The sequence below is a fragment of the Acinonyx jubatus genome, chromosome E3, assembly GCF_027475565.1.
Source record: "Acinonyx jubatus isolate Ajub_Pintada_27869175 chromosome E3, VMU_Ajub_asm_v1.0, whole genome shotgun sequence".
In the NCBI taxonomy this organism is placed as follows: domain Eukaryota; kingdom Metazoa; phylum Chordata; class Mammalia; order Carnivora; family Felidae; genus Acinonyx; species Acinonyx jubatus.
This window is the reverse complement of record NC_069398.1, coordinates 21443275-21456042: the sequence shown is the minus strand read 5'-3', so window position 1 is coordinate 21456042 and position 12768 is coordinate 21443275. Positions and strand designations below refer to the sequence as shown.

At 47.1% G+C, this 12768-nt stretch overlaps 1 protein-coding gene across 1 annotated transcript in view; it reads right to left on the bottom strand.

Annotated features, from left to right (window-relative positions):
- Positions 1 to 10790, bottom strand: part of CALN1 (calneuron 1) — a 520543-nt gene extending 509753 nt beyond the window's left edge. Inside the window, exon 1 of the mRNA XM_053212930.1 lies at positions 10568 to 10790. The gene's annotated coding sequence lies outside the window, so the exon portion shown is untranslated. The remainder of the gene's footprint in view (positions 1 to 10567) is intronic.
- Between the last annotated feature and the right edge of the window lie 1978 nt (positions 10791 to 12768).

Here is a 12768-nt window from a genome sequence, read left to right as displayed (position 1 = left end):
GCACACGCCTGCCCACGCACACACATGCCTGCCCCTTGCACACACATGCCTGCCTGGGTACACATATATGCCTGCCCATATAAACACACTTGCCTCCCCATGCACACACACACGCCTGCCCAGACACGCACACATGTCTGCCCAGGCACACACACACAGCTGTCCGGACACACGCACATGTCCCCCCTGCAGACATCCAGATGCAAAGCCACATGGACCGCAGCCAGCCAGACGTCTTACCCATACACCTGTGTTTTACAGGTAGATCGCCAAGAGAAGTAGTCGTGACACAGAGCATGGCCAGGAGGGGAGGTAGAGGGAAGACGGTGCAGGGAGGAGGGGAAAAGCTATGTGGGAGTTGCCCACCTCTCTGGCTGCCTTTCCTAGAGCAGGGCTCGTGTCTGGGATAGTTTCAGTTCAAGACCATCACCTCCAGGGAACCCCTCCCGCCACAACGCCTTTCTACTTGCTCCTGCTAGTCTATCCGGGAAGCCTCGTCTTGGGCAAGACCCCAGGGTCTCATCCTCATACTAGTTCACCATATGCTTGGCATCCAGACAACGATGTTGACTTTTCTGGGATGCTTCTTTAGCCAGTACGGTAGTACCTTCCGTGATACCTTAATACCGCTTTCTCCCGGTAAATACACAAAATAAATCCGGCCAGGTGGGGCTCACCAGACGCAGCGTTCCGCCTTGGAGTGAGTGCCGGGGGGTGTTCCAGAGGGAGCCGGGCTTTAGGATGGGGGGGCGGGGAGACCTCAGACCCTTCCGGCTCTGCCAGGAGCACATGTTCGACCCCTTCCCCTCTTGAGCCTGGATTTTCTCATTTGTAAAATGTCACTAAGCCAGCGATGCTCTTAACAGAGAGGGGAAACAAGGAGGGGGACGCAGGCACTTTTAGAAAACGCGTTCCATTAACACCAAGCTTGACCAAATCTTGGCTGACGGGGACAGCACACTGCAGAGGGCATGCGCTAAAAAATCTTGAGAAACACTGTGCAGAATCATCTCCAAGGGCCTCAGCGTCAAGGAGGGATGGAGTGGGTTGGATACACTCTCCCTGATCACGGACTCTGCTCTGAGAGATAGAGCCTGCACACAGCCAGCTCAGACGAGCAAAGGTCAGAAAGAGGTGGTACTTTCTATTCCAACTGAGCCTGAGGGAAAAATCACTGAACAGTACAGTCTCCACAAAAATCTCTCTCTGTGCCCACTTCACCCTTGCCCGGCACTCTCTTCCCACCCCAAGATGCCCAGAGCCAAAGAATCTGCTATCACCCATTTAGACATCAGTCCCATGTAACCTCTGGTCCTCAGTCTTCCTGGAAAACTCGCATATGGCATCTTCTCTTGCCTTTAAAGAAAGCGGGCAAGGGGAATGGTCAGATCAGGGCTGGGGGTGGAGGTGGGAGATGTGTGCCTGGAACCAACCCCGGAGCCCCATGGCACCTCACGGGCGTCTCCAAGGAGGTCGAGAGAGGCTGGCACAGCAGAGAGATGTCCAAGAAGAACGCTTGACAAGGACGTGTCGGAATGGGGAATGGAGAATCACAAATTCTGTTCTTTCCAGCCAGCCCCTCAAACCCTTGGGGTCTCTTTCCTGGTTTTCAGGAATAAAATCAAGCCCCACATTTTTTAGACTGACAACAAAGAGAATGTTCACACGGGGGAGGAACAGTGGCCTCGGCACCCCTTTGCCTGGGGTTTTCTTGGAGTACTTGCCCCACATTATCACAGCCACCCCCATGATGGCCTCACGGGACTCTGCCCTGAATGCCACGGTTCAAATGTTTCCTCAACTCTCTCCACAGCCCCTCAGAACAAAAAGCTATATGGGTGCCTCGGTGGCTCAGCGGGTTAAGTGTCCGACTTCAGCTCAGGTCATGACCTTATGGTTTGTGAGTTTGAGCCCCTCCTGACAGCTCAGAGCCTGGAGCCTGCTTTGCATTCTGTGTCTCCCTCTCTCTGCCCCTCCCCTGCTCACATTCTCTCTCTCTCTCTCTCTCTCTCTCTCTCTCTCTCAAAAATAAATAAACGTTAAAAATATTTTTTTCAATTTAAGAACAAAGAGCTATGAACCCAGAGATTTCGTGGGAAGCCAGGTCCCCTGGAAGAGGCAACAGGCTTATTCAGCTTTGCGGGGCGGGGAGGGGCTCCCGGCTAAGTAGGAGAGGACATGTCGCCTGCAGCATCCGCCACCAGGAAGTGCCCTCCAGAGAACCCTGACCTCTCAAAGCCCACACTGAAGCGAGTATGACCCAGAGAGGAGCAGGAGCCCCCTCCCCTCCTGTCTAAGCTCAGCCATTAGCATCCCATTGGCCCAAAGATGGCCTGCCTCTTCTCCACTGATTGACAGATGGGAATGTTCACACTCTTCATGCCCATCTGCACGAGCTTAACTTTATCAGACTTCTGCAAGATAAGCTTATCAGCATACAACCCAGGAGGCCCAATCTCTGTGTGAGGTAGGAGTGATTTTGTGGCGTCTCGAAATTGGCCCGTCCACAAATCTGCCTTTGTGAATACGGCTATTCCCTGTGGCCACTCAGCCTTGGCCACCCACAGACACTCTGTGGATGCTGGGGCTAATTTCTCCAGACCACTCTTCGCAGGCAACCCCGGCCCACTGGCTTTCTGGTTGGTTCACCAAAGAAGGACTCTAGGAGGATGGGGAGGCCAGAGAGGAGAAAACCACAGAGAGATGACTCCTGTCCCCAGGTGACCTCTGGTATGGCTAAGACCAGCCTCGATACCCCCTGCAACATGCAGTGCCAGCCTTGCCCACATCACAGAGGCACTAGTAGCCAGCTGAGCTATGACCCTCAAGGATCAGACTGCCAGCTGTGCCACACTCCACCCCACCCTGGATGCCCTCGGTCACGGCAGTTCTGCTGGGTTAACCCCTCCCTCTGGGGTCTGAGCACCAGTCCCTTTGGGCCCCTCCTAGCCCAAGAGAGACCATCTCTTCTCTTTTGCTCCCCCAGCTCCCGGGATGGTAGCTGTTCTTGCAATTACTAATTCTTGGGGTCATTTCAGCTTTCCAATTCCTGTGTAACTAGGCCTGTGTATTGAACGCCATCTGTTTGAGACATCTAGTGTGGTTTTGTTTTCCTGACTGGACGAGAATTTTCCTCATAGATCCCAAATTTGAGTGTTCCGATAGTCGTGATCAAGTCATAATCTGAACACCCTGGCACTTATCATGCATTTGAGAATATAAATGTTAACATTTTCAGATTAAAAGAAATGACAAGACACAGCAAAGTGTCAAGATCTCTCTGCAGGTTGGAGCCCGTTGGCACATCTTGTTATTACATATTTGTCATTTATTACACCAAATTTTTACGTATCAAAAAGAAAAAAAATATCCCTCGTCTAATTTTAGATCTACTGAATTCAAAACAAAAGAATCTCAAGGCCAACTTAGGAAGTCAACGGCAAGAAAATGGAATTGAATGCCAGCCCAGCAGGGAAGGACTGGGTAACTCTACACGTTCTATTCTGTTTATTATTCAGCTGTGTTGGGTGTGTTAGGTAAACAGTTATACGTTTCACTGATATTTCGGAACTTGGACAGTGTAGGCTATCAGGGTGTTGGAAGATCTTACTTCATCTCTCATTTCATTCTTTTGGGGGGTCTGTGGTCTGAGAGCAACCCATTGAGAACAAAAGACCCCCGGACAGAGCTTGGACAAGGTGTCCTAGTCCAGGAAGTCCAAGGGACGATCTGGCGCCTTCTCCTCCACACCGAACGCATAATGATGAGAGCTGAGAGCAAATTTTGCTCTGATATCTGCCCAGACGCAGAAAGAGAGGAGTGTCAGGAAGAAGCGGCCCCCAAGGGGCTGGCAAGGCTGCTTTAAGCAATGTCCTGTCCAGGTGGGCTGTTTGCAAAAAGACAGGAAGAGTAATAGAGTGACCATGTGTGGCATGAACTTTCTGAGCACAGGGACCAGAGCTGTTCACTAATGCAGTTTCCGGTCTCAGACCAGTGATTACTGAGTCCTCCTCCTTTGGGAAGGCTGTTGTAGAGAGGGGAAGGCAAAAAAGCAAAATCACAGAGAGCAGAATTATCCCCTCTTCTACAGGGGACAGGGCTAAGAATGTGGGGAGAGGGAGCAAATCACCTTTGCATTCCCTCACATCATCTCTACCTCTTTCTGCTGTTCCAGGACCCACATCAAGTCCGATCCAGTGGGTACCACCCTACAGATGTGGCCCTTCACAGACCTCCCCCTCCACAATCCCACTGACACCGGCTTCACTGAAGCCATTTGGTCTCTCCTCTGGTCCCCTACAAGAAACGTCTAAATGATTCCCCCTACTTCCATCTATCCATAAATAGTGCCCAGTGTCCTGCCAGGCACCAGAGACAAAGCCCAGCCCCCGAGGAGCTCAGGAGATTGCAGAAGAACAAATACCAAACAATTGCAAAGGAGAATGAGGGCAAATAACAATAAATGCATAGTGCTGCTGCCAGTTCTCGTCATGGGACTGGCTTACTCTGGGGAATTGAGGAAGGCTCCTGAGGCTGGTGGTGAAGCCAGGACCTGGAAACTAAGTAGAGGCTGATGACGTGATGGGGGAGAGATTGTTTCCAACAGAACAGGCTCTAGGGCACCAGGCCCCAGGCGAGGCCAGGGAATGGAAGAAAGCCAGCTTGGCATTGCTCAAGAGGAGAGATGGTTCGTGGTCAGAGGCAGAGGTAAGCAGGGGGCACTTGCGAGGCTTGGGGCTTCATGGTCAAGGACAGAGGAAGCTCCTTCAGGGCTCAGCTGGGTTGTGTCATAGTGAGGAAAGCCCCTTGATAAAAGATCTTTCATCCATATGAGACATCTAAGGAATCTGTTGTATAATCTAAGCAATGAAGGAAAATTGAACAAGGGTATACAATTGGAGTACAATGGAATCAATCTTTCTAAAACATAAAACATCTATTACCCACGGTGTTTGGGATAAAATCAAACCCCTTAATCTACCTAAAATGTCCTTTGTGAGCTTCTAGCATCAAGGTACCTTTTGTTACCTCTCCTTCCAGGAGCCTTCCTAATGTTCATCAGCTACAGCCACATGAGACCACTTGCAACTCCCATAAGAGGCTATCCTTACACGACTCTGGGCCTTAGCACATGCCGTTCCTCCAGCCTTGAATATCCTTCCTTGGTGCCTTAGTGAACTCCTACTCATCTGCCAAGACCCTACTCAGATGTCACATTCTCTGGGAGACTTTCTACAAGGACCACCTTTCTCCCTACCACTCCCTTCCCCCACTCAAGCAGAGAAGGCACCTACTTCCGCTGTAGCAATCACCATACTGCGTGGCCATTTTTCCTCCCACGTGATTGTCTTCCCCTCTACAAGGGTAACAACTTCCTGTACTTAGTGCCCGGGACAGGCTGATCCCACAACAAACTCTGGTTCAAATGCACTGGAGGATCTACTTCCACACTGACAAGCTAAGTGAGCTTAACTCCCTGGTGAAAAAATGCAAAATTTGTAAAAGTCACACCTGTGAAGTTCTAATAAAATGTCAACAATCTGTAGCCACTCATGGCCTATTACCAAGGGAAGGTCTGCTCAATAAGTAAATAGCTGTCTTACTTGTTAGAATAATACACAAGTAATGATTTCTTAATTTTTAAAATTTTTCTCACATTAGTCAAACTGTCTAGACTTGTCTCACTGAGGCCCTCCCCACAGAGTTAGGCCACACAACCCAAATGCAAGGACAGTAGGCCTCTGGGAGGCAATCGCTTCTCTAGTCTTGCTCATGAATTGCTAAATCATAGGAAAGGACTTTTTTTGAAGAAAAGGTATTAATTTCCATGAATATGGAATATGGGTGCACAAGATTCAGAACCACCAGCTTACAAAACCACCAAAGTCACTGCACCGACTTACAGGTAAAAACACATTCACCTCATTCTGTGGGTAGCAAAGTGGAGATGAAAATCCCCGCACCCACTGCCCCATGGGACTTTTGGGAACAGATGGGATCAATTGCACAAATGTAAGATGTTGGTTGAGGTCTCCCTTGGGTACCAGATGCAACTTCTTGATCAGCTCTTGTGCCCTGTCCTCTGACATATCATGGGTCAGCCTCCACAGCCATGTTTACCTGGCAGGTGTGCATTTGGCACAGGTGTTGTTCTATGCCCTCTCCTCCTTGATGGCTGGGCACAGAGCTCTACCTTCCGGCATCCCCCATGAATCTGGGTTTCACTCCATGGCCCTGAAGTTCAAGGGTTCACAGGACTTGCAAATAGCAGAAACAGAGAGAACAAACAGGTGCTCCCTGATTCATTCTCTCCAACCATCCTGGATTCCTCTCTCTCCAGTTCTTGCCTTCCTCCTTCCTTCTCTCTATCCCACTTCCTAAACCGAGAGGGCAGCACTCTTGTGCCACAGAATACTTTATGAGAGGGCAGTTCAAAGCATGAACTGGACTGAAGGATAAAAGTGTCATTAGTGAAATCTGTTCCCAAGGCCTGGGGAGCTCTGGGCCATCGGAAACCCCTCTAAGTCCTGACACAGAGGTACAGCCTGGGCAGACGTTGGGTCCCCATGCTCACTGGCTAATGCAGCAGCCTGGGGAAGCAGGGGAGCATCCCTGGGTGAATTTCCTGGAGGTAATGAGAGGCTCACAAACAGCTTGATGGATAGCCTTGCTCCATCCACCTGACCTTGGATACCAGCACAGCTGGCCGTGCCATCTGAGCCTCTCAGAGTACAGCAGCCCCAGCAGGGTGCTCTGGATAATGCATATTGTGAGTGGCAGTGTCATTTCCTTAAATCACATTGCTGTCACTTGGCAAGGCCATCTACTGACACTCAAAGGCCCAACTTCCTCTCCTTATCTCGTAGCCGGAGGAGATGCCAAACTCAACAATAAAACCATTGGCTTCTAAGAAAACAAATCCGTCAGACAAGCCTATATATACAGACACAAGCTGAGGCTAGAAGAAGCAAAGCAGAGTGATGTCCACAGTCCCAGTGTCCCAGTTCCAAACACAGAAAACCCACTGTGGAGAGAGGGCTACAGTCAAGCAGTAGAGTCTGGGCAAAGGGCAGCCCTGTCAGGCGTATGTAAACAGCCACCAACCAGCCCTGCAATCATGGTCCTTTCTGGCCAAGAGATGGGAGTCATGCAAGGAGGCTTGGGTGGGAAATGAAATGGGAGCTGCCCAAAGCATCCACTCCCTTCCTCTAACTAAAAGACCCCTATGTGGTTCACTCCAGCTGGGCCATTTACAGTCCATTATGAGGTTGGACTGGATTTATGTTTTCCCTGGCCAGAGTCCTTGTTAATTTCCATGCAACATCTACACAATCAATACATGCTCATCATTGAAAGCACAGAGAAGTAGTCTCCCCAAATGGCGTCATCCAAGGGTCACTGCCATTAAAGTTTATTTCCATTCATTGCCAACAAAAGCCTGGCAAAAGCTTCCTTCCCCACCACCTGCTTCTTTATACACTAAGGTGGCAGGGCTCTGAGTCTCTCCCAAAGGACCCAGCTGGGGCAGATGCTGGGCCACAGGGGCTCAATTTGGACAGGCTGTCCTTGGAATCTGAGACTGGATCCCATCATTTCCTTCTCAGGTTACAGAACTAGCACATTTTAAAAGGTAAATACCATCATGGAGCCAGCCACCATCTCTTCCAGGGACTTAGAAAACTCCAAAAATCCAAGAAAGCCCAGAGGGGAGGGAGGAAGATCACCACAAGCCTAAAAGAAAAACATGGAGGGATCTGGGATGGCAGAATTGGAACTGGTTGGGAATGGGATAGATCTCATCTCTGACTGAGTCCCTACCTAGCAAACTTCCCCCCAGCTCCCACAGCCCCTGCATAGCTTGTGCAGAAGGGGTAAACATTCATATGGTCTCCCTCCCACTCTGGGAGTTGGGGGGGGGGGGGCGGGGACACTGGAAGTGTGAATAACCCAAAGTGCAGAAAACCCGTGATGTGAGGCTCTGTTGGGTCTTTGTATAGCCATAAATGGATAGATTATCTTTTTATTTTGTCCTGTATGCAGTTGGACTCAGGGACACAGCTAAAAGCCAGGGCAAAGTAGGACTAGTATTACTTTGCAAAATAAGAAAACCTGTTCCTATTTGGTATATTATCATCCCCCAGTCCACCTTTCCTAATATGAAAAGGAGGAGGAGGAGGAGGAAGAAGGAGAGAGTGAAGGAGAAGGTGGGTGGAATTCCTTCCTTGAATTCATATTACAATGGTGGCAAAGTAGCAACAGTAGGCATACCCACCCCAAGGGCATCCCATTACTAGCCCATTCACTCATGCTAATCCCTCATATTCCTGGCTTCTTCCTCTTGCCCTCTGTTCCATATGGCCAACCCCTGCAGCTAAACCTTTCTTAGCATTCCTAAACCCATCTGAGATTATTCATTGAACAAGCCCACTCAAGACTCTCTGATTGAAGCTGCCCCAAGTAATTGTGTAGCCTGAACAACTTCAGCTTTGGGAAGTACACCAGTCAAGTAAAGTTAGAGCAATATCCCCAGATCCCTTCTTCAGCCATCAGAAGAACAGTCACTGATAGTTTGGCTTATGAATCCTCTTGGATTCCTAAATTTTAGTCCTTGAGATAGATGCCATCACATAGCAAAGGCTATCACATAGCTAAAGACAGAAACCACCAATGTCTTACATCCCAAACTGGGACCCATAACTGAGAATCTCCTGGACAGAAATTATGGTGATACCACATATGTCAACCCCTGACTTGACTTTTTGAGGCTTTCTGAGACACCCTAGTCCCTCTTGATGTCTCCACATCTGCCCAGAGTCCCAGAGGAACATCCACAGGTACTCTCGGTCCAGTTAATGCTTCAGACTCCTGGCTACCAAACCCAAATATCCTGGACAAAGCACAGAAGGGTATCTCAGATGCCATTCTCTGGCCTTCCTAGAGCTTGAGAAAGAGGAGAGAATTCAAGGAGTCAGGGTGTCGATGGACATGCTCGCTCCTGGATAACTTTTATTTGTTCTTTATGGCTAAAATCAGACATCACCTCATCCAATAAGTCTTCTGTCATACACAAGGTTAGACTCCCATTCTCTGTGCCCTCAAAGCATCATGTACATCTCACCTAGGTTTACTACATGACATTGTAAGTTCCCAGAGACCTCTCTGCTCCCAAAGACACACTAGACTACATGCTTCTGAGCCTAGGGAATGTGTCTTACTGGTCCCTCTGGAAGGCTGTAGCAGTGACCTCCTGCATTTGCTAGTGGCCTAGACATGCCTAACCCCAAACTTGAGTTTTAAGACCTGGCTTGTGCCTATTTGTACCAAGATTAACATTTTTCTGCTCACCCACACCCCTAATTGCTGTAGCTAGGGGAAATGAGAAGTGGGAATTGAAAACAGTTCTCCAAGGCCAAACCAATAGAAGAGGGTTTTGTAATGTCACAGTCAAGGTCGGGAAAGAGACAGACACTCTTCCAGCATAATAAAGTCCAAAAATTATGCTAGCAGTAAGACATGAATCTTGTATGTAGATCATTGAAGTCTGTAGGCAGGAGATTAACACTTGCAGTATAAGTGATTTGTTGTTTAAAGTCGTTTGGGATGATCATAGAGTAAAAGAAAAAAAAAAAAGTTTCCCACCCAGAAAAGGGTCCCCTCCCTTCTCTTCTCTGACTCCAAGTCTCCCTCTCTTTCTGAGCAGCAGTAAAATGAATGAGGACTTTAACACAATGAGGAGCTGGGATACCTCAACCAAGGGAATAGTCCTAGCCTGGGAAAGAAAGAAAACAACATGAAGCAGAATGAGTATAAAAAACAGGTCCAAGTGGGAGATCTGGTCAACCAAGAGGACTTCTGGGTAGGTGCCAACACCCTAAAGGTCTGGGCAGGAAGGACCCATGCTTGGTATGATGCAGGAGCTTGAGCTAATTAGTTTGAAGTGACAATGCCCACCCCCTCAACCCATTACCATCCCAATGCTATGTATAGTTTACATTCTATCACAAGGACCTGGATTGAAGAACACACTGAACTTTCCTCGAGGCCATGTGTGTGTTGTACATGTGTGTGCACATGCGAACATGAAATTGCCTGGTGAAGTAAGAGAAGGGATTCGCCCTCCTTCCCGTGGTCAACAGGAGACACCTACAGTACTTATAGGGCCATTGACATTGGAGGTAAGAGGACACCTGGAGGAGAGTATCCAGCCACAAGGGAGTCCACAGTCTAGTGTGGAAGGGAACTGAGAGGTCATTTTAGGCATTTACAATATAGTATAGAAAGTGCTACAGAGAAGTGCCAGGATGTTTGAGGACACAGAGAGAGGGCACTTAGGGCTTAGGAAAGCTTTCTGGAGAAGGTGATATCTATGTTGAGCTCTGAAGATCAAGTAGAAGTTAACCAGAAGCATGTCCCTAACATACCCCAATCCCATGCTTGGAGAACAGCTGCAAGCCCTCCTGTGGGTCTAAAATAAGGAGACCAGTGTGGAGTCACACACATCTCGGATGAGTGAGAGCCTGCTTATTCCCCTTGTGGGTCCCCAGGGCTCATAGACCCTCTCACTTACCTATGTTCCTGGAGACGGTTCCAAATCTTTCCCCTGGAGCTGCCAAAGTGGTCCCGATGCTGTTAGCTGGGCTAAGGAGATGGATTTGCAGCGTCCACACGGCCAGGGAGCCCCACCCCAGAGCCGGCCCTGGCCTGGCCCCTCGGAGCCCACTGAAGTCGTGCCAGACACTGGCTAGGCTGCCTGCTCAGACTGCAAGAGGGAGAAGTGTGCTGTGAGCATCCTGGAGCCCGGCCAGGCCTCTCTGGCGAGGCAGGCAGGTGGAGGAGGAGCTGGAGAGAGCCTTGTAAAAACTCCAGAGGATCAGATTAACTCCCGAGGAGCCATAGAACCAGCGGGCTAACCGCCGCCTCTAGGTCCACTGCAGAACCCCACCCAGGAGGGTGGAGGTACATGTCCTTCACCATACTCCTCTGGATACACCCCTAATTAACTTCACCTTCCTGCTTAAATTTGAGTTGGACCCCTATCCAGCAGCACACCCTGGGTAGAGTCCTCTGCTATGGAACTGACTGTTATTTGTCTTTAAGCTTTTTTTTTAAACATAATTTTTATTGAGGTGAAATTCACATAACATAAAACTAATCATTTTAAAGTGAACAGTTCAGTGGCATTTAATACATCCACAATATTGTGCAATCACCACCTCTAAATAGTTGCAAAATATTTTCATCACCACAAAAGGAAACCCTATACCTATTAAATAGTTACATTCCATTCCCTCCTACTCACAGCACCTGACAACCACAATTTGTGTTCTATCTCCATGGATTTGTCTATTCTATTCTGGCTATCTCATTTAAATGTTATCATATGATATGTGACATTTTGTGTCCGGTCTCTTTCACTTACCATAATGTTTTCAGGGTTCATCCACATTGTTGCACATATTAGGACTGAATTATTTTTTATGATCCAATAATATTTCATTGTACATATACACCATGATTTGTTTATCCTTTGTTGATGGATGTTTGGGTTGGTTCTATCCTTGGCTCTTGTGGATAGTGCTGCTGTAAATATTTGTTTGAGCACTTGTTTTCAATTCTTTGGGGTATAGATCTAAGAGTGGAATTGTTGGGTCATGTGGTAATTATATGTTTAACTTAATTTAAACCTATGTTTGTTTTCCACAGTGGTTGAACCATTTTACATTCCTATCTGCAATGTATAAGAGTTCCAATTTCTGCACATTCTCTACAAAACATCTTTTTCCCCCTTAATAGCCATTATTGTGGCTGTGAAGTGCTATCTTATTGGGGTTTTGACTTGCATTTCTTTAATGACTAATGATTTTGAGCTTATTTTCATGTGTTTGTTGGCCATTTATATATATTCTTTGGAGAAATGTCTATTCAAACTTTTTGCCCATTTTTAAATTAGGTTGTCTTCTTGCTGCTGAGTTGTAAGAATTCTTTATGTATTCTAGATACAAGACCCTGATCAGACATATGATTTTCAAATATTTTCTCCCATTCTGTAGGTTGTCTTTTCATTTACTTAATGATGTTCTCTTTTTTCTTTTGAGGATCCAGAACACATTTTTAAACTAAGTTTTTTATATTTTTATTCCAGTATGGTTAACATATAGTATTATATTAGTTTCAGGTGTACAATTCTATACATCACCTGGTGCCTATCGTGATAAGTGTACTCTTTAATCCCCATCACCTATTTCACCCTTTCTTCCATCCCACCTCCCCTCTGGTAACCATCAGTTTTTTTTTCTCTATAGTTAAGAGTCTGTTTCTTACTTTGGTTTCTCTCTCTCTTATTTTTTTTCTTTGCCCATTTGTTTTGTTTCTTAAATTCCACATGTAACTGAAATCATATGGTGTTTGTCTTTCTTTGACTTATTTCACTTAGAATTATACTCTCTAGCTCCACCCATGTTGTTGCAAATGACAATATCTCACATTTTTTATGGTTTAATAATGTTCTTTGATGTACAAAAGTTTGAAATTTTGATGAAGTACAATTTATCTATGTTTTTCTTTTGTTGCTTGTACTTTTTATGTCATATCTAAAAACCCATTGCTAAATCTAAGGTCATGAATATTTGCCCCTATGTTTTCTTCTATGAGTCTTATGGTTTTAGGTTCTATGTTTTTGATCCATTTTGAGTTAATTTTTGTATATGGTGTGAGGTAGGGGTCCAACTTCGTTCTTTTTCAGTAAATTTCCAGTTGTCCCAGCACCAT